At 48.0% G+C, this 20,835-nt stretch overlaps 1 protein-coding gene across 6 annotated transcripts in view; it reads right to left on the minus strand.

The window, feature by feature from the left end:
• GTF2I (general transcription factor IIi) overlaps positions 1-19,570 on the minus strand; it is a 107,862-nt gene extending 88,292 nt beyond the window's left edge. For all 6 annotated transcript variants that reach the window (XM_030796813.1, XM_030796810.1, XM_030796812.1 and 3 more), the window contains exon 1: positions 19,173-19,570. The gene's annotated coding sequence lies outside the window, so the exon portion shown is untranslated. The remainder of the gene's footprint in view (positions 1-19,172) is intronic.
• Positions 19,571-20,835: the final 1,265 nt, after the last annotated feature.

Consider the following 20,835-nt stretch of genomic DNA (forward strand, 5'->3'; position numbering starts at 1 on the left):
CAGATTGTAAACACAGACTTTGTAAATGTCTTAATGTTTTCTATTTAATTTTTTTTTCTGGACATGTGGTTCACACTAAATGTCTTATTTTTTTCAACATACTACCATTTGTTTTAATTACGTCCACTGAGTAGCTTCTATAGAAAATGTGCTTTGTTCGGGTTTTGGTTTTTGTTTTGTTTTGTTTTCCAGATAAGGGTCTCACTATGTTGCCCAAGATGGCTGCAAACTCCTGGGCTCAAGGGATCCTCCTACCTCAGTCTCCCAATTAGCTGGGACTACAGGCATCTGCCACCATGTCTGGCTATAGGAGATGTGTTTTCAATTTTTGTTTTAATGAGAACATGTTTAAGGTAGTTTGCTGACCCTATCAGTTTGTCTTTCGAATGACAGCAAAGAAATTAACTTCATATCTTGATATGTTTATTATAAATGGTCGACATCTGCTTGACACAATTTACAAAATGGATCTTTTTATAACCTAAGAACAGCTGATAACTAAAGACAATGTAAATTGCCCAAGATCACAGAATTGCTAAGAATAGAATCCAGATCTATCCAACTGACTGGATGTCCTCAATTCCCCATTCTCTGTCTTTTTTATTTTGTTTGTTTGTTTTAGACGGAGTCTTGCTCTGTCACCCAAGCTGCAGTGCAGTGGCATGATCTTGGCTCACTGCAACCACTGCCTCCCGGGTTCAAGCGATTCTCCTGCCTCAGCCTCCTGAGTAGCTGGGACTATAGGCGCCCATCACCACGCCCAGCTAATTTTTCTATTTTTAGTAGAGACGGGGTTTTGCCATATTGGCCAGGCTGGTCTCCAACTCCTGACCTCTAGTGACCTGCCCACCTCGGACTCCCAAAGTGCTGGGATTACAGGCGTGAGCCACTGCGCCCAGCCCCCCATTCTCTTTCAAACCACACTATACACTGTAAAATTTAATCAGATTTTAAATACTTTTCAAATTCCATTATCTACAAATGTGAACTTTAGAAAAACATTAAGTTTTCGGCCGGGCGCGGTGGCTCAAGCCTGTAATCCCAGCACTTTGGGAGGCCGAGGCGGGTGGATCACAAGGTCAGGAGATCGAGACCATCCTGGCTAACACGGTGAAGCCCCGTCTCTACTAAAAAATACAAAAAAATTAGCCGGGCGTGTTGGTGGGCGCCTGTGGTCCCAGCTACTCGGGAGGCTGAGGCAGGAGAATGGCGTGAACCCAGGCGATGGAGGTTGCAGTGAGCCGAGATCGCGCCACCGCACTCCAGCCTGGGGGACAGAGAAAGACTCCGTCTCAAAAAAAAAAAAAAAAAAGAAAAACATTAAGTTTTCAAGGGCTTAGATAACAACTATAATGGTATTTAAGTCTATGAACTGACCTTCTGCCCCCACCAAAAAAAAACAGCCTCTCAAAGAAATAGGATTCCTCAATACTAAAAGGAGATCTTTTCATTTTCCCAAAGTATTGTACCACAAAATACTAGTTCATAGCTACTTTTCTTCTTTTAAAAATATTCATTCTTTTACAAAAAAGGAGAACATGGCACACCCCATCGTAACCAAGTCATCAAAGTTAACACTAGTCTCCAGACAGACAAACACCATGTCCCACCCAACAAAATGCAAGGAAAACATGGATATTCCTGCTCAAAATGCTTAACCTCAATATAAGCATGAGGAAGCACTGGACAAACCTGAGTTAAGAGACATTCTATAAAAATGCCTCTAGTCTTCAAAAAGGTCAAGGGCATGAATGAAACTCAAAACACTGAAGAACTGTTCTAAAATAAAGTATATTAGGCCGGGATCGATAGCTCACACCTGTAATCCCAGCACTTTGGGAGGCCAAGGTGGGTGGATCACCTGAGGTCAGGAGTTTGACACCAGCCTGGCCAACATGGCAAAACCCCATCTCTACTAAAAATACAAAAATTGGCTGGGTGTGGTGGCAGGTGCCTGTAATCCCAGCTACTTGGGAGACTGAGGCAGGAGAATCGCTTGAACCGGGGGGAAGAAGTTGCAGTGAGCTGAAATGGTGCCACTGCACTCCAGCCTGGGTGAAAGAGTGAAACTCCGTCTCAAAAAAGAAAAAAAAAAGTGTATTAGGGCATAGTGGCTCATGCCCATCATCCCAGCACTTTGGGAGGCTGAGGTGGGCAGATCATCTGAGATTGGGAGTTCAAGACCAGCCTGACCAACATGGAGAAACCCCGTCTCCACTAAAAAAAAATGCAAAATTAGTTGGGCATGGTGTCGCATGCCTGTAATCCCAGCTACCTGGGAGGCTGAGGCAGGAGAATCGCTTGAACCCAGGAGGCAGAGGTTACAGTGAGCCGAGATTGCACAATTGCACTCCAGCCTGGGCAACAAGAGCGAAACTCCGTCTCAAAAAAGTATATTAGAGAGGCAAGGAAACTGGGTGGAAATGTGATCCTGGATTACAGTCTTACAATAAAGGACATCCATCACCAAAACGATGGGCAGAACTTGAATGCAAGTCTCTGCGTGAAAGATACGTGAGCAAGTTTTGTTTATTTGCTGTTCTTGCAACTATTTTCTAAGTTTAAAAGTGACTCAGGCTGGGCGCCGTGGCTCACCCCTGAAATCCCAGCACTTTGGGAGGCTGACGTGGGAGGGCTGCTTAAGACCAAGAGCTCGACACCAGCTTGGGCAACAGAGTGAGATCCCTTCTCTACCAAAAATTTAAAAAGTATCCAGGTGTCGTGGTACACGCCTGTTGTCCCAGTTACTCAAGGAGCCTGAGGCAAGAGGATCACTTGAGCCTAGGAGTTCGACGCTGCAGTGAGCTATGACCACACCACTGCACTCCAGCTTGGGAGACACAGCAAGGCCCTGTAAAAAAAAAAGTCAGATCACTAGCTGGTTTATATTAGTGGTACATTTTATCTGCTTTTTAAATTCATAGCTATTTTTCTTCTTTTAAAAATAGTTTTTAGGCCAGGCGCGGTGGCTCACGCTTGTAATCCCAGCACTTTGGGAGGCCGAGGTGGGCAGATCACGAGGTCAAGAGATCGAGACCATCCTGGCCAACATGGTGAAATCCCGTCTCTACTAAAAATACAAAAATTAGCTGGGTGTGGTGGTGGGTGCCTGTAATCCCAGCTACTTGGGAGGCTGAGGCAGGAGAATCGCTTGAACCTGGGAGGTGGAGGTTGCAGTGAGCTGAGATCACACTACTACACTTTAGATTGGCGACAGAGCAAGACTGGTCTCAAAAAAAAAAAAAAAAAAAAAAAAAGAGGCCGGGCGTGGTGGCTCACGCCTGTAATCTCAACACTTTGGGAGGGCGAGGCGAGCCGATCACCTGAGGTCGGGAGTTCGAGACCAGCCTAACACAGAGAAATCTTGTCTCTACTAAAAATACAAAATTAGCCATGGCCGGGCGCGGAGGCTCACGCCTGTAATCCCAGCACTTTGGGAGGCCGAGGCGGGCGGATCACGAGGTCAGGAGATCGAGACCATCCTGGCTAAAACGGTGAAACCCCGTGTCTACTAAAAATACAAAAATTAGCCGGGCGCGGTGGCAGGTGCCTGTAGTCCCAGCTACTCAGGAGGCTGAGGCAGGAGAATGGCGTGAACCCGGGAGGCGGAGCTTGCAGTGAGCCAAGATTGCGCCACCGCACTCTGGCCTGGGAGAAAGAGCAAGACTCCATCTCAAAAAAAAAAAAAAATTAGCCAGGCATGGCTGCGCATGCCTGTAATCCCAGCTACTCGGGAGGCTGAGACAGGAGAATTGCTTGAACGTGAGGGGCAGAGGTTGCAGTGAGCTGAGGTCAGATCACGCCATTGCATTCCAGCCTGGGCAACAAGAGCGAAACTCCATCTCAGACAAAACAAAAACAAACAAATCCAAAAACCACATAGCAGTTAAGAGCAGGAGTTGTCTGGCTGCCTAGTTTTATATTAACACTGTCCCTTACTATATTTTTCAGATTAGTTAGCCTCATTTTTCTCAACTTTAAAATGGGATCATAATAGTGCCTACCTCACATCTCAGGATTGCTATGAGGATTAAATATGTTAATGCAGGCAGCACTTAAAACAGTAAACTCAGCTGGGGGCAGTGGCTCAGGCCTGTAATCCCAGCACTTTGGGAGGCCAACGCAGGCAGATCACGAGGTCAGGAAATCGAGACCATCCTGGCTAACACGGTGATACCCCATCTTTACTAAAAATACAAAAAATTAGCTGGGCGTGGTGGCACGCGCCTGTAGTCCCAGCTACTAGGGAGGCTGAGGCAGGAGAATCGCTTGAACCCAGGAGGCAGAGGTTGCAGTGAGCTGAGATCGTGCCGCTGCACTCCAGCCTGGGCAACAGAATGAGACTCTGTCTCGAAAGAAAAAAACAAAAAATCCCAGTAAACTCATAAACTCTCAAAAAATGTCAGTTATTGTTGTTGATATTGTCTTCAGTATTCTAGTCCAATCTCCAGCTCTGACATATCCTCCAACAGAGAGCTTCCTGTTTACTGTATATAATATCTTAGAAAAGATAAGTTCACCAGAGACTACACTAGACCTGGAATAGGCAGGACTTCTGTATGCCTTGCTTATAATGAACAATACTTCAATTCTAAGAGTTTATCTCCATAGGCTTACTAGGTATTTTCCCAAGGAAAATAAATTAGGTCAGCAATTCAGAGGCTCTGTGTTTTTTTTTTTTTTTTTTTTTTTTGAGACAGAGTCTCACTCTGTTGCCCAGGCGGGAGTACAGTGGCGCAATCCTGGCTCACTGGAAACTCTGCCTTCCGGGTCCAAATGATTCTCCTGCCTCAGCTCCCGAGTAGCTGGGATTACAGGGGTGCACCATCACTCCTGGCTAATTTTTGTAATTTTAGTAGAGACGAGGTTTCACCATGTTGCCCAGGCTGGTCTGAAACTCCTGAGCCCAGGCAATATCTGCGCGCCTCAGCCTCCCAAAGTGCTGGGATTACAGGCGTGAGCCATCGTGCCCGGCCAGAGGTTCTGTTTTACAAATATTTAATAGCAGGATGTAAACTATCACAATTTATATTACTGTATATTAACATATACACTTCAGCAGACAAGAAATAGAGCCAAAGAACCCATTTTAGTTCATTTGACTTTAATTTTTAACATATATATTTTATATATATATATATGGCAAGTACTTCCAAATAAAATAAGAAATCCCTAAGCCAAACCTTTGATCAGGATTGATTTTTAAATCAAGACTGAATTTTTTTTGAGACAGGGTCTTGTTCTGTCATGCAGGCTGGAATGCAGTGGCAGGGACATGGCTCATTGCAGCCTCAACCTCCTGGGCTCAAGCAACCCTCCCACCTCATCCTTCATAGTAGCTGAGACTACAGGAATGCACCACCACGCCCCGCTAGTTTTTTTGATTTTTTGGTAGAGACAGGGTCTCACTATGTTGCCTAGGCTGGTATCAAACTCTTGTGCTCAAGCAGTCCTCCTACCATAGCCTTTCAAAGTACTGAGATTACAGGCGTGAGACACCATGGCCAGCCGGCTGTGAAATTTTTCTAGGGGTGTATGCAGACATTTTAAGATACTAAATTGTTAATTTTTATCTGCTGAAATAAAGCTGGCACTTACATCAGTAAATAACAAATATCCCTCAAGAAAAAATAAAATAAATTTGAAAGGTTAAGATTTGAAATGATTTACAACTGTGTTGTATTCCTACTTAAAGCTTTATAGTATGGTGACCCCATTAAAGAAAAAAAAAAAAGCTTCAGACAGCTAATAGCTAAATTTGACTTTTAAAAAGCCAGGTGAAGGAAAGAATGACAAAATAAGAAAGGATCTAGCCAGGTACAGTGGCTCATACCTGTAATCCCAGCACTTCGGGAGGCCAGGGTGGGCAGATCACCTGAGGTCAGGAGTTCAAGACCAGCCTGGACATCATGGTGAAATTCTGTCTCTACCAAAAATACAAAAATTAGCCAGGTGTGGTGGCACACACCTGTAATCTCAGCTACTTGGGAGGCTGAAGCAGAAGAATCACTTGAACCCAGGAGGCGGAGATCGTGCCACTGCACACCACCCTAGGCAACAGAGTGAGACTCTTGTCTCAAAAAAAAAAAAAAAAAAAAAAAGGATCTGCCCAATCCCAATCAGTGGATCACAAGTTCAGCTCTGAGTTCTGAGTTTCACAGTAGCCAAAACAACATCCTTAAAAAACAAACAAGGAAAAATCTTACCAGCTATTCAGAAAGACCTATTTTCCTTGCACCACAGTTTAAGACACCATTTTTGCATATGTATTAATTATACTTTTAAATTGATAGTCCAGATTTTTAAACAGCAGCAGCTTGCTCTGCCAACACACATAAAGAATGTGTCCCTTTGACATGACTCCAAATTTAAAACTCAGTTGGATTTGGAAAAACCATTTGGAAGAGAAAATGAAACTCAAGTAGCTATTGTCTAAGGATCCATCTTTACTTTGTTCTTGAGGTGTTTTTTTTTTCTTTTTCTTTTTTGAGAAAGAGTCTCACTCTGTTGTCCAGGCTAGAATGCAGTGGCGTGGTCTCAGCTCACTGCAACCTCCGTCTCCCAGGTCCAAGTAATTCTCTTGCCTCAGCCTCCCGAGTAGCTGGGACTGCAGGTAGATGCCACCACACCCGGCTAATTTTTTGTATTTTCAGTAGAGACGGGGTTTTACCATGTTGGCCAGGATGGTCTCAAACTCTTGACCTCAGATGATCCACCCACCTCAGCCTCCCAAAGTGCTGGGATTACAGGCGTGAGCCACTCGCACCCGGCCATCTTTACTTTTTTAAAAGCACTGTTCACAGAAGGCAGGCAACAGAGCAAAGCTATTAGGAAGGTGAGCTTTGCAATCAGGCAAAAGTTCTGAATTCAAGTCCTGTCTCCAATCTTATAGGTGACCCTGGGATTCTTTAATCCCAAATTTACTAGTCTGGAAGATGACAACAGTCTGCATACTTACCTTACAAAGTTGGTAATATATCAGAATGCATGTCAATTCTTAACAAAAGAATTATTTAATAATTATTAATAAAGCGCATCACAAAAGCATTCAGTGAATTGAGCAAGCATTTATCATTTCAACTTCACTAAAATAGTTATTTTAAAAATATATGTACATATATCTATTAATTTACATAAAAACTCACCAAATCCAAGCCTGGTAAATTGAAAATAGCTTATTTCCCAACAAACTGCATTAATTATCACTGCTAAATAAAATAACCTATTTTCTGAGAGAGCAGGAAAATTAATGAGACAAGTGTCAAAATAAATAACTGCTTTGAAATGACGTATGTGTACCTTTTAAGGCATCTGAGCATGAACACCTGCTTATGTCAAATTTACTCCTCAAAGATCATTTTAAAATTTAACTTTAAAAAGTCACCTTGGCCGGACACAGTGGCTCACACCTGTAATGCCCGCACTTTGGGAGGCCGAGGTGGGTGGATCACAAAGTCAGGAGTTCGAGACCAGCCTGGCCAATATGGTGAAACCCCGTCTCTACTAATAATACAAAAACTGCTGGGCGTGGTGGCGTGCGCCTGTAGTCCCAGCTACTCGGGAGGCTGAGGCACGAGAAGAGCTTGAATAGGAGGCAGAGGTTTCAGTGAGCCAAGATCGTGCCACTGCACTCCAGCCTGGGCAACAGAGGGAGACTCTTTCTCAAAAAAAAAAAAAAAAAAAAAAAAAAAAAAAAGTCACCTTCCAGCTGGGCGCAATGGTTCATGCCTGTAATCCCAACACTTTGGGAGGCCGAGGCAGGCGGATGACTTGAGGTCAGGAGTTCAAGACCAGCCTGGCCAACATGATGAAACCTCGTTCGCTACCAAAACACACAAAGATTAGCCAGGCATTGTGGTGCACGCCTGTAATCCCAGCTATTCAGGAGGCTGAGGCACCAGAATCGCTTGAACCCGGGAAGTGGAGGTTGCATTGAGCTGAGATTGTGCCACTGCACTCCAGCCCGGGAGACAGAGCAAGACTGTCTCCAAAAAAACAAACAAAAAAAAGTAAACTAGTCTGGATACACAAACTAAACTAAAAGATTCTTTATCCTGAAGCTCTCAACAATGTCATTTGCCCATGCCAGTATTTTCCAAGAAACACGCTGTGTTCTGAGGCCTCATAGGATGAGGCCGTCAGTATGCTGAATAAATGAATAAATAGTTACTGTTCCCGACGTGATAAAAGATCCCTTCTTTTGGGCCGGGCGTGGTGGCTCACACCTGTAATCCCAGCACTTTGGGAGACTGAGGTGGGAGGATCGCTTGAGCCCAGGAGTTTGAGACCAGCCTGGGCAACACAGCAAGATCCTGTCTCTATAAAAATAAATTAATGTATTTTTAAAAATTTAAAAGATCCCTTCTTAACTGGGCACGGTGGCTCACATATGTAATCTCAGCACTTTGGGAGGCCAAGGCAGGTGGATCACGAGGTCAGAAGTTCCAGACCAGCCTGGTCAACACGGTGAAACCCCATCTTTTCTAAAAACACAAAAATTAGCCAGGCATGGTGGTCGGCACCTGTAATCCCAGCTACTCAGGGGGCTGAGGCAGGAGAATTGCTTGAACCCAGAAGTGGAGGTTGCAGTGAGCCAAGATCACGTCACTGCACTCCAGCCTGGGTGACAGAGTGAGACTCCATCTCAATAAATAAATAAATAACTATGATCTCTAAGGACTGTGTATGGAAATGAGATCAAAACACAAGCAGAAATTCTCAAAAGCATAGAACCTATATAATCAGAAAACTTCCTAGGTTCTGTCTGCTAAACAGGGTTCTACATAACCAGTTATATTATGGACCAAACTCTTCATCATGCTCCACTTTTCCAAGTACACCATAATATAATTATATATACTTCTTACACGCACACACACACACACACACACAGACACACACACACACACACAATGTGCTTTGCCATGCTACAAAACAAAAACTCCAAAAACCACAAAAAGGATTAAATAAGAAGGAGATTCTAACACACAGGTGAACTTGATAATATCCTGCATTCCAGCCTGGGCAACGAGAGCAAGACCCTGTCTCAAAAAAAAAAAGTTCTGGACCACTGAACTCTACATACACTTAAAAATGGTTAAGACTGGGTGCAGTTGCTCATGCCTGTAATCCCAGCACTTTGGGAGGCCAAGACAGGTGGATCACGAGGTCAGGAGATTGAGACCATCCTGGCCTACATGGTGAAACCCCATCTCTACTAAAAATACAAAAATTAGCTGGGCGTGGTGGTGTGCACCTGTAGTCCTAGCTACTCGATCGGCTGAAGCAGGAGAATCGCTTGAACCCGGGAGATGAAGGTTGCCATGAGCCAAGATGGTGCCCCTGCACTCCAGCCTGGTGACAAAGCAAGACTCCATCTCAAAAAAAAAAAAAAAAAATTTTTTTTTGTAAAATCAGGCTGGGTGTGGTGGCTCATGTCTCTAATCCCAGCACTTTGGGAGGCAGATGCAGGCAGATTGTTTGAGCTTAGGAGTTTGAGACCAGCCTGGGCAACATAGCGAGACCCCCATCTCTACAAAAAATAAAAAATCAAGCCAGACGTGGTGGCATGCACCTGTAGTCCCAGCTACTCGGGAGACTGAGGTGGGAGGATGTCTTGACCCTAGGACACGGAGGTTACAGAGAGCCAAAAGCATACCACTGCACTCCAGCCTGGGCAACAGAGTGACACCCCATCCCTTCCCCCACACAAAAAAGGTTAAAATGGTAATTTTTGTGTTAAGTATATGTTACCACAATTTAACAACAACAACAATGACAACAAAAAAAACACTATAACGAACAACTCCAAAGAAAGGCATTCATGGTGTAAATGGCAGACACAAATTTATTCTTCATAAAGGAACAAATTCATCTTACAGGATTTTCTTTTTTTTGAGATGGTGTCTTGCTCTGTCGCCCAGGCTGGAGAGCAGTGGCAAGATCTCGGTACACTGCAACCTCTGCCTCCCAGGTTCAAGTGATTCTCGTGCCTCAGCCACCCAAGCAGCTGGGATTACAGGCACCTGTCACCACTCCCAGCTAATTTCTGTATTTTCAGTAGAGACGTGTTTTTTTGTTTGTTTGTTTTCCTTGCGACATAGTCTTGTTCTATGGCCCAGGCTGGAGTGCAATGGAGTGATCTCAGCTCACTGCAACCTCCGCCTCCAGGGTTCAAGTGATTCTCCTGCCTCAGCCTCCCAAGTATCTGGGATTACAGGTGCATACCACCATGCCGGGCTAATTTGTTTTTGTTTTTTGAGACGGAGTCTCGCACTGTCACCCAGGCTGGAGTGCAGTGGCACGATCTCAGCTCACTGCAACCTCCGCCTCCCAGGTTCACATCATGCTCCTGCCTCAGCCTCCTGAGTAGCTGGGTCTACAGGCGCCCGCCACCACGCCCGGCTAATTTTTTTTTTTCGTATTTTTAGTAGCGACAGGGTTTCACCATGTTAGCCATGATGGTTTCGATCTCCTGACCTCGTGATCCACCCGCCTTGGCCTCCCAAAGTGCTGAGATTACAGGCGTGAGCCACTGCACCCAGCCAATTTTTTGTATTTTTAGTAGAGACGGGGTTTCACCATGTTGGCCAGGCTGGTCTCAAACTCCTGACCTCAAGTGACTCATGGCCTCCCAAAGTGCTGGGAGTACAGGAGTGAGCCACCACACCCAGCCAAAAAAATTTTTTTTTAATGCTTACCATGGGGAAAAACGAAGAAAGAAAATGAACAGGAGGAAGGAGTGACACTAATGAATCTTGCAGGGTCTATTTCTCTGCCCTTTCCTCATATGGACATAATACATGACATCGTCCTCCTCTGTCAAATTATCTCACAGATGAGATCATGTAATTTAAGTGCATTAAACTCTAATGCCAAAGCCAGTTACTAATTTTAGTTCACTTCCAATACCTTATTTATTTTCTTGAAACCAATTACAGTCTGAAAACTCAATCTAGAAAAAATTCTACTCACGTCACGTATGTGTTATAGTCAACAGTAAGAGCTAAATATCTAGATATAACAAATTATAATGAACAACATCTAAAGCATACATTCTTAGGTTTCATCAATCAAACTGTCAAGCTCTGGCCAGGCGTGGTGGATCACGTCTGTAACCCCAGCACTTTGGGAGGCTGAGGTGGGCAGATCACCTGAGGTCAGGGGTTCCAGACCAGCCTGGCCAACATACAGTAAAACCCCTTCTCTACTAAAAAATACAAAAATTAGCTGGGCATGGTGGCGCACACCTGTAGTCCCAGCTACTTGAGAAGCTAAAACAGGAGAATCCCTTGAACCCGGGAGGCAGAGGTGGAGGTTGCAATGAGCTGGGATCCCGCCACTGCACTCCAGCCTGGGTGACAAAGCGAGACTCCATCTCAACAAAACAAAACATAAAAACAACATAGCAGTCACAGGGGAAAATCCCACAGAGGAACAAGTCCTTGCCCTTGCAATTCATATTCTCCAGAGTTCTTGGAGATTAACATCGTAGTCAATATTACTAGTAAAATTTTCGCTTCCTCAATTTCCCAAAAGTCTTTATAACAGTACTTTTATGACTAATATTTCTTGAGTGTCTACTATATGCCAGACAGCAAACTAAGTACTTAAACTCTATCCTCGCAACAGCTCTTAGAAGCGAAACATGTTCTATTATCATCAACTCCATTTTTAAAAATAGGCGCCAGGCGCGGTGGCTCAGGCCTGTAATCCCAGCCTTTGAGAGGCTGAGGTGGGCGGATCATCTAAGGTCAGGAGTTGGAGACCAGCCTGGCCAACATGGTGAAACCCTGTCTCTACTAAAAATACAGAAATTAGCCAGGTGTGGTGGCACACGCCTATAATTCCAGCTACTCAGGAGGCTGAGGCACGAGAATCACTCAAACCCGAGAGGCAGGGGTTGTAGTGAGCTGAGATCATGCCACTGCATTCCAGCCTGGGTAACAGAGCAAGACACTGTCTCAAAAAATAAAAATAAAAATAAAAAACAGGCCGGGCACTGTTGGTTCACACCTGTAACCCCAGCACTTTGGGAGGCCGAGGCGGGTGGATCACCTAAGGTCAGGAGTTCGAGACCAGCCTGACCAAAATGGAGAAACCCCGTCTCTACTAAAAATATAAAATTAGCCAGGCGTGGTGGCACATGCCTGTAATCCCAGCTACTCGGGAGGCAGCGGCAGGAAAATCACTTGACCCGGGAGGTGGAGGTTGCGGTGAGCCAAGCGCACCACTACGCTCCAGCCTGGGCAACAAGAGCAAAACTCCGTCTCAAAAAAAAAAAAAATTAGGGAAACACACAAAGATGAAGTGAAATGCCCAAGGTCGCACAGGCAGGAAATGGCAAGGGCCAGGATTGGAATCCAGGCAGTCAGACTTCAAACTTGTGTCACTAGCCATAAGCTATAAACCCTCTCTCAATTTATAAATTTGTCTTCCCTCTCATGATATATTTTTTAAGTAACTAGTTCTTTAAAAATCCTATATAGAGTGTTGGCCGGGCGTGGTGGCTCATGCCTGTAATCCCAGCATTTTGGGAGGCTGAGGCAGGTGGATCACTTGAGGTCAGCAGTTGGAGACCAGCCTGACCAACATGGTGAAACCCCGTCTCTACTAAAAATACAAAAATTAGCCGGGCGTGGTGGCACATGCCTGTAATCCCAGCTACTCGGGAGACTGAGGCAGGAGAATCGCTTGAACCTGGGAGGCGGGGGTTGCAGTGAGCCGAGATCGCGCCATTGCACTTTAGCCTGTGCAACAGAGGGAGACTCCTTCTCAAAAAACCAAAAACAGAAACAAGTTACAACCAAAGGAGAATGAGTCAATCCTCCAACAGCTCTGACAGTTCCTGGCTATACTGAACTTTCTCTTACTTTCTCAGTAGGCCAAAGTGGTAAAAAGCAAATGAGTACTGCCTGAAACAGGCATGGAATACCAAAACAAGAATTTTACAAAGGAAAAAAAAGAAAGAGGAAAAAACAAACAGGAAGACAGCACGGAGAGTTCCAGAACAAAAGGGCAACAGTAAAGGACGACAGGGGAAGAATGGAGAATGAAGAATTATCAAGACAAATTCATCACCTCTTCCAATGACATATCCACACAATTTTTACAGGATACACACATCCTTGGCTGGGCGCAGTGGCTCATGCCTGTAATCTCAGCACTTTGGGAGGCCAAGGCGGACAGATCACCTGAGGTCAGGAGTTTGAGACCACCTGGCCAACATGGTGAAACCCCATCTCTACTAAAAATACAAAAATTAGCCGGGTGTGGTGGCGGGTGCCTGTAGTACCAGCTACTTAGGAGACTGAGGCAGGAGAACCACTTGAACCCAGGAGGCGGAGGTTGCAGTGAGCCGAGATCGCGCCACTGCACCCCAGCCTGGGTGACAAAAGCGAGACTCTGTCTCAAAAATAAATAATAATAAAATAAAATGCAATAAAAAAACACACATCTTCTAAGACTCTAAGGCGTTTCGCTCCCCCAGGTAGGTATCCCCAGTACACTTTAGTTAACCGAGTATGAGTCTTCATAGAGCTATGCTGCCAGTTTAAGCCTACTGATTCCCAGGTATCTCAATTCTACAAGTAGAATAAGCAACTGATTAGGTGTATTTTCTACTTTCTTTCAGTTATTAACAATGAATAACCTTCATTCAATAAATGAACCGGGTGCAGTGGCTCACGCCTGTAATCTCAGCACTTTGGGAGGCCGAGGCAGGCAGATCACTTGAGGTCGGCAGTTGGAGACCAGCCTGGCCAACATGGTGAAACCCCATCTCTACGAAAAATACAAAAAAATTAGCTGGGCATGGCGGCACATGCCTGTAATCCCAGCTACTCATGAGGCTAAGGCACAAGAATCGCTTGAGCCCGGGAATCGGAGATTGCAGAGCTGAGATGGCACCACTGCACTCCAGCCTGGGCCACAGAGCGAGACTCTGTCTCAAAAAAATAAATAAATACTTTCCCTTAGACTGACATAAAAATGATTTGACATCCATCTATTTAAGCCAGTGGTAAGACCATTTCGTGTTAATTATACCACCCAAGTTACGAAGCATATTGCAAAAACTCATGTTTATATAAAACATTCATGTCATCAACAAAGAATGAAACAACAGTAGAAATGAATTAGGTGAAATGCAATGCAAATAGCTGGTAACCAGTAATAACAGAAGAGGTTAAGTGTTTAGTAATTGTTCAGTGTTCCTTTAGACAATAACAACCTGTCCACCTATGGGTCATCGAAAATGCTAGAACATAGCAGGATAGTGGCCATGAAAGTTGGGATCCCCTGAGGAGTGTGTACAACTCGCCTAAGGGTGTAGGTGGGGGAAAGGAGGGAGGTCATCAACTTTAAACTAAAACCATTCCTCCCACCTAACCTGTGGTTATTTTCCCCAGAAAGAAATCCATTATAATTTTAAAAACCTAAAAATCACCAGGCACGGTGGCTCACGCCTGTAACCCCAACAATTTGGGAGGCCTAGGCGGGCAGATCACAAGGTCAGGAGTTGGGGACCAGCCTGGCCAGCATGATGAAACCCCGTGTCTACTAAAAATACAAAAAATTAGCCAGATGTGGTGGTGCATGCAATCCCAGCTACTCAGGAGGCTCAGTCAGGAGAATCACTTGAACCCAGGAGGCAGAGGTTGCAGTGAGCCAAGATTGCACACCTACATTAGAGCAAGACTGTGTCTCAAAAAAAAAAAAAAAAAAAAAAAAAAGGGCCAGGTGCGGTGGCTTACGCCTGTAATCCCAGCACTTTAGGAGGCCAAGGCAGGTGGATCACCTGAGGTCAGGAGTTCGAGACCCGCCTGGCCAACATGGAGAAACCCCGTCTCTACTAAAAATACAAAGTTAGCCGGGCGTGGTGGCACATGCCTATGATTCCAGCTACTCCGGAGGCTGAGGCAGGAGAATCACTTGAACCTGGGTGGGGGCAGAGGTTGCAGTGAGCTGACTGTGCCACTGCACTCTAGACTGGGCAACAGAGTGAAACTCCATCAGAAAAAAAAAAAAAAGAAAGAAAAAACCTAAAAATCTTTCTCAGCAAGAATTGTCCCCAACCCTGTCCTGCAAAAAGAACCCCCAAAGCCTACATTTTAATGTCAGTCTCTGTAGTCCTATTTGAGTAAGCTGAATCGCTGGAGGGGCATGTGGCAGAGGAGCCTCAGCACACAATGCTCCCCAAACCCCGTACTTCCAAGGGCCAAAACTACAAGCTGTGGTCCTATCACTCAAACCTTCTGTGTGGTGGTGTGGCAGACTTTGGGCATCTGAAGAAGATAATGTAACAAATGCCTGTGCTGCGACTAAAATAATAAATAAATCAGAATGGAAAAAGCCAAACTTCCATAGATTTCCCATTTTATTCCGCACTTAAATCCATGGCCCCTTTTTAAACTGGAAACTTATGAAACTTTTAACTTTTCTAATCATGGCTAACAGGAATTCTCAACTCTCAGACAGTTTTCTGAGCAATCTACAGTCAGTCGTCCGAATTATTTTTCATTCTTTAAGATCTAATTGTATTTTATTTTTTATTTTTTTTGAGACAGAGTCTCGCTCTGTGGCCCAGGCTGGAGTGCAGTGGTGAGATCTCATCTCACTGCAACCTCCGCCTCCCAGGTTCAAGAGATTCCCCTGCCTCAGCCTCCCCAAGTAGCTGAAACTACGGACGCACGCCACCACACCCGGCTAATTTTTGTATTTTTAGTACAGATGGGGTTTCACCATGTTGGCCAGGCTGGTCTCGAACTCCTAACTTCAGGTGTTCCACCTCCCTCGGCCTCCCAAAGTGCTGGGATTACAGGTGTGAGCCACCGCACCGGGCCAAGATCTAATTTTAAAGTAAGGAAAAGCAAACATCTCCAATAAATTTCTCCCCCTTTATTTTGCACCATTGTGAATGGTTCTCAAAGGGCTGTCCGGGGAGCAGCCACCATCAACACCACCTGGGGAGCTAATCGAAATGCAAATTATCGGGCAACTCCCCAGACCTACAGGATCAGCCTGGGAGGTAGGGCCCAGCAAGCAGAGTCCGCACATGCCAGCTCTCCTGGGGACGCCCAGGCGCGGTGGTTTCAGAACCTCGGCTTAGGGGTTGAGTCACACTGGCCAGGTTCATGTGCTAGGTAAGCAAGAGTACAGAACTCTCCAACTTCTCTAGACTTGTTCCGCTCTATAGAATAGAATTACAGACTTGTCACAAAGATTAAATAAGAAAAATACTGTACATCCAAAGCGCTCAAGAGCCATGGGGGGGCAAGGAAGACACTCAAATGTAAGCAGCATTGCTACCACCGGCAAGGCACTAGGACGATGCCAAACTGGAGGGGGAAGTGGAGGGAGAAAGACAAAGGAGGAAAAGGCTTCTTGTCCCTGCCCCTACGAGCTCAACATCCAGTGACTAGGTCAGATGCAGAGGAAAATAAAAGTGCCCTTAGCCGGGCGTGGTGGAGCGCTCCTGTAATCCCAGCTACTCAGCAGTCTGAAGCAGGAGAATCGCTTGAACCCGGGAGACGGAGGTTGCAGAGAGCCGAGATCGCGCCACTGCACTCCAGCCTGGGCAACGAGAGCAAAACTCCGCTTCCCCCCCCAAAAAAAAAAGAAAAGAAAAAGGAAAAGGAAAAAAAAGAGAGAAAATACAGGTGCCCTGCGAGGAAGGGCACACAAGCTGATGGAAGACTAAGAAGAAACAAACTCTGACCATGAAATATAAGATAAGACCTCAGGCCGGGAGCGGTGGCTCACGCCTGTAATCTCAGCGCTTTCGGAGACCGAGGCAGGCGCATCACCTGAGGTCACGAGTTCAAGACCAGCCTTACAAACATGGCGAAACACCGTCTCTATTCAAAATACAAATATTAGCCGGGCTTGGGGGCAGGCGCCTGTAAACCCAGCTACTCGGGGGAGACTGAGGCAGGAAAATCGCTTGAACCTGGGAGGCGGAGGTTGCAGTGAGCGAGGATCGCGCCACTGCACTCCAGCCTGGGGGATAGAACGAAACTCTCTCAACAACAACAAAACAACAACAACAAAAAAAAAAAAAAAAAAGAGAGAAGACCTTAAGGAAGTGGCTGCATATGAGCAAGAAAGATTTCCATAGCCTGAAAAACGTCATTCCAGCCAAAAGCCCAAGATCTCAAGGAGGAGAAACGAAAGCCAAGCCAGCAGCTACCGAAAAATCCTGTAGCAAGAAATAAAATCGGTCAACCCACACCATAGGCCTCAGCCTGGGGAGTAGACCCCGCCTCCGCAGGGCACTCTACCTGCACGTTCTCATTTGCAAACTAACTTCCCCTTTTGTTCCCTGAAGGACTGGAGACTTCTCCTCTGCACTGTCGGCCGATCAAGCCATTGTCTGCGGCAAAGTTGAATTTAAAAGAGATGAGGCCCAGCGTGGTGGCTCAAGCCTGTACTCCCACCACTTTGGGAGGCCTAAACGGGAGGATCACCAGAGTCCAGGAGTTCCCGACCAGCCTAGGCAACACAAGAAGACCCCATCTCTAAAAAAAAATTAAAAATTAGCCAGGCGTGACCCAGGGCGGTGGCTCACGCCTGTAATCCCAGCACTTTGGTGGCAGGCCGAGGCGGGCCGATTGCTTTGAGCTTGATTCAAGAGTTGGAGACCAGCCTGGGCAACATGGTGAAACGCCATCTCTACTAAAAACACAAAAATCAGCCCAGCGTGGTGGCGCACGCCTGTAATCCCAGCTACTCAGGAGGCTGAGGCAGGAGAATGGCTTGAATCCGGGAGGCAGAGGTTGCAGTGAGCCGAGATCACGCCAGTACACTTCAGCCTGGGCCACATAGTGAGACTCCATCTCAAAAAAAAAAAAAAATTAGCCGGGTATGATGGCATGCGCCTGTAGTCCCAGGCACTGGGGAGGCTGAGGCAGGAGGATCGCTGGAGCCCAGGTGTTGGAGGCTGCGATGTGCTATGATTGTGCCACTCTGCACTTCAGCCAGGGCAACATAGAGAGACTCTTCCTAAAAAAAAGAAAATTAAGCCGAAAGCGATGGCTCACACCTGTAATCCCAGCACTCTGGGAGGCCAAGGTGGGAGGATAGCTTAAGCCTAGGAGTTCAAGACCAGCCTGGGCAACGTAGTGAGAACGCATCTCCACAAATAATTTTTTTTTAAAAAAAGAGGTCAGTAGTCAGCAAGAGCTGCGCATCGGCAAGAGTGGACACTACTCGAACAGCACCCCACCTGTGAACATCCCCAGCCGCAAATCAGCGCAAATCTATAACCTAGGGAGGACAAAATTCGCTACACGAAAAGGCAAAAGTTGGATTAAGAAAAAGTGGAGAAGTCAGGGAGCGGGAAGGAGACAGCTTTTTCCATTTCATTTTCCTTCTTCCTCTGCACTCCCGTCGTCTGGGTGCTGGCCGAACCCAGACGGCTTAATTTTCATGGCCTAAGGCTGAAGTTTTCCTTCCGGTCATTGTGTTTATTTCCCCCAAAGAACAGGCCCCGCGGGACAGGCGCGCCGGGCCGGCCCGGGACAAAGCCCACTGCGGACTCCACCTGGGAGCGCGGCGGGGCGGGGGACAGCGCTCCCGCTCCCCCTCCCGCCGCAGTTACCAGGCAACGCGCGGCCCCGCCCCCGCGCCGGTCCGCCAATCCCGCGCGTCTGCTGCCCCGGCGCAGGAGCCCCAGATACACCAGGCGAGCGCGACCCCAAGGCGGCTCGGGCCTGGCACCGCGCGCGCCCCCGCACCGCCTAGCCGGCCAATCAGCGCGGCGGGGCATGCGCAGCCCGCAGGGCCGCTCGCTCGCTCGCGCGCGGGATCGCACGCGCGAGGCGCCCCCCCACCCCACGCCGGTTGGCGCGCGCGCCCCTCCCCCACGCGCACCGAGGCGCGCGCGTGCCACTGTCGTCCCCCGCGACCGCGTCCGTGCCGCCCCACCCCCATCGCCTCGTTTCGGCCACTGCCAAGGCCGGCGGGGCTCGAGACCCGGCGAGGTGGTGGGGGTGGGGGTAGGGGGAGGCGGCACGGGCGCCCCCCAAGGCCCCACACCGCGCGCGGCGGGCCGCGGCTCCCAGGCCCCTGTCCCTGCAGGCCCCAGCGGGGCAAAGTCTCCAATAAAGGTCCCCGCTCGCAATGGCCCCCGAGGCGGGGGCGGGGGGCGCGGGGATGAGGCGAGAGGGACTCACCCGAGTGCGGCCGCCTCCAGGCAGCGCCGGGGCCGGAGGTGCCGAGGGGAGGCGAGTGTGGGCCGCGCGCGGGCTGCGGCCGCCGCGGAGCAGCCTCGGCTGAGGGGAGCTGGCGAGCGGACGGGAGGCGACAGGGGGCGAGGGGCCCGTGAGTGTCGGCCGCGCTCCTGTCACCGCCGCATGGCCGCCCCGCAGGCAGGGCCTCGCTCAGCGCCTTGATCCGATCACTGGGGGACAGAGGCAGAGGCCGGGGTGACCGCGGCAGGCGGGCGGCCGCGGCTGGAGAGCGCGTGCGGGGAAGCGGGGGGGCGACCGGTGGCCCCTTTTCTCTGCTCTCCCAGCTTCTCTCTCACCCTCCTCCTCCTCCTTTTTTTTTCTTTTTTCTTTTTTTTTTTTTTTTGTTCCTCGAAGGCGCGTTGCGCGTGCGCATCCGCAGCGCCGCCCAGCGGGAGTTGTAGTTTCGGATGCGTTCCCGGTCAACGCGGCGGCGGTGGCCATGGACTACAACTCCCAGGAAGCACCGAGCCAGCTAGCCCCGAACCCGAGGACTAGGCAAGCGCGGCGCCCGGCCCTCTCCAGCAAGGGCTGTCAATGGAGGCGAGGGTAGTGGGAGCGAGAACATGGCTGCACCTGGGGCCTGCGCGGCCGCCCGGGTGGGGGAGGGGAGCCGGGGTGCAGAAACGGAAATCTGGACGGGTGGTGGCTCCGGCCTCGTCCCCACCGCGCGCCAGCCGCCGTCCAAGTTCCCCACTTGCTCTTGCACCCCACATTCCTTGCAAATTGCGAGGCAGGGACGCTGCAAAAGCCGGGGAGCCCCGGGCCGGCCCGTCGTCCTCTGTGCTCTGCAAAAGGGGAGCCTTTCCGCCCAGCACCACCCTCCGGGACACAAAGAACTCCTCTCTAATGTTTTCCAAGCTGGCCTCCAAAGAGACCGTTGCCCCCAAGTTCGGACAGGCGAGAGGGGAGGAGACCTTGTGTTTTAATTCCTCCCCCAGACCCTCCACCTCTGTCTCTCCCTCAGGATTTGGAAGGAAACTTGCAAGGGAGTGGGAGCAGAAATCCTGACTCGTAGCTCTTGTTTTGTTCTGTCAACCGCGATGCGATTTAACTCAAACTCCTCCCCCTACCATTATTTTTTGCTTCTCAACTTGCATTAGCTGGTGGGTTTTGAAACTGGAGAGACATTACTGTTCACCTAAGTTAAACTCCAAAACTTTACAACCCCGAGGCCGACGATTTTTAGATGTTTATGTAAAGCACAAGATTGAGTGGTTTTTTGATTTCCGCCCCCCCCCCCCCACCGACCCAGTACCACCCACTGGGGATTCGGGCCACGACGGCCATCCTCCCCCGACCCGCCGCTTCTCGGTAGGTGGCGACCACGACGCTTTTTCCAGTCTCCAAGCCTTTGTCGCTAGTGAGAAAACTTTCCGAACAGCCAGTCTTTTGATGTGGGTCCAAAAAACCTTTCCTTTCAATCTGGGTTCTGCGATTGGCATTCCCCATCGTCTCTCTTGCACAGACCGCACCCAATAAAGCCTCCTCTAGAATTTTCATGTTGGATTTTTTTAAAAAATACATGGAGAGCGTAAAGCTCACCGGAGAAGCAATCTGATTACAGAAGCCTGAATTTTTGCGATTTCCCGGACAATGTCTAGGATCC

The sequence above is a fragment of the Nomascus leucogenys genome, chromosome 17 (genome assembly GCF_006542625.1).
Source record: "Nomascus leucogenys isolate Asia chromosome 17, Asia_NLE_v1, whole genome shotgun sequence".
Taxonomy (NCBI): Eukaryota; Metazoa; Chordata; class Mammalia; order Primates; family Hylobatidae; genus Nomascus; species Nomascus leucogenys.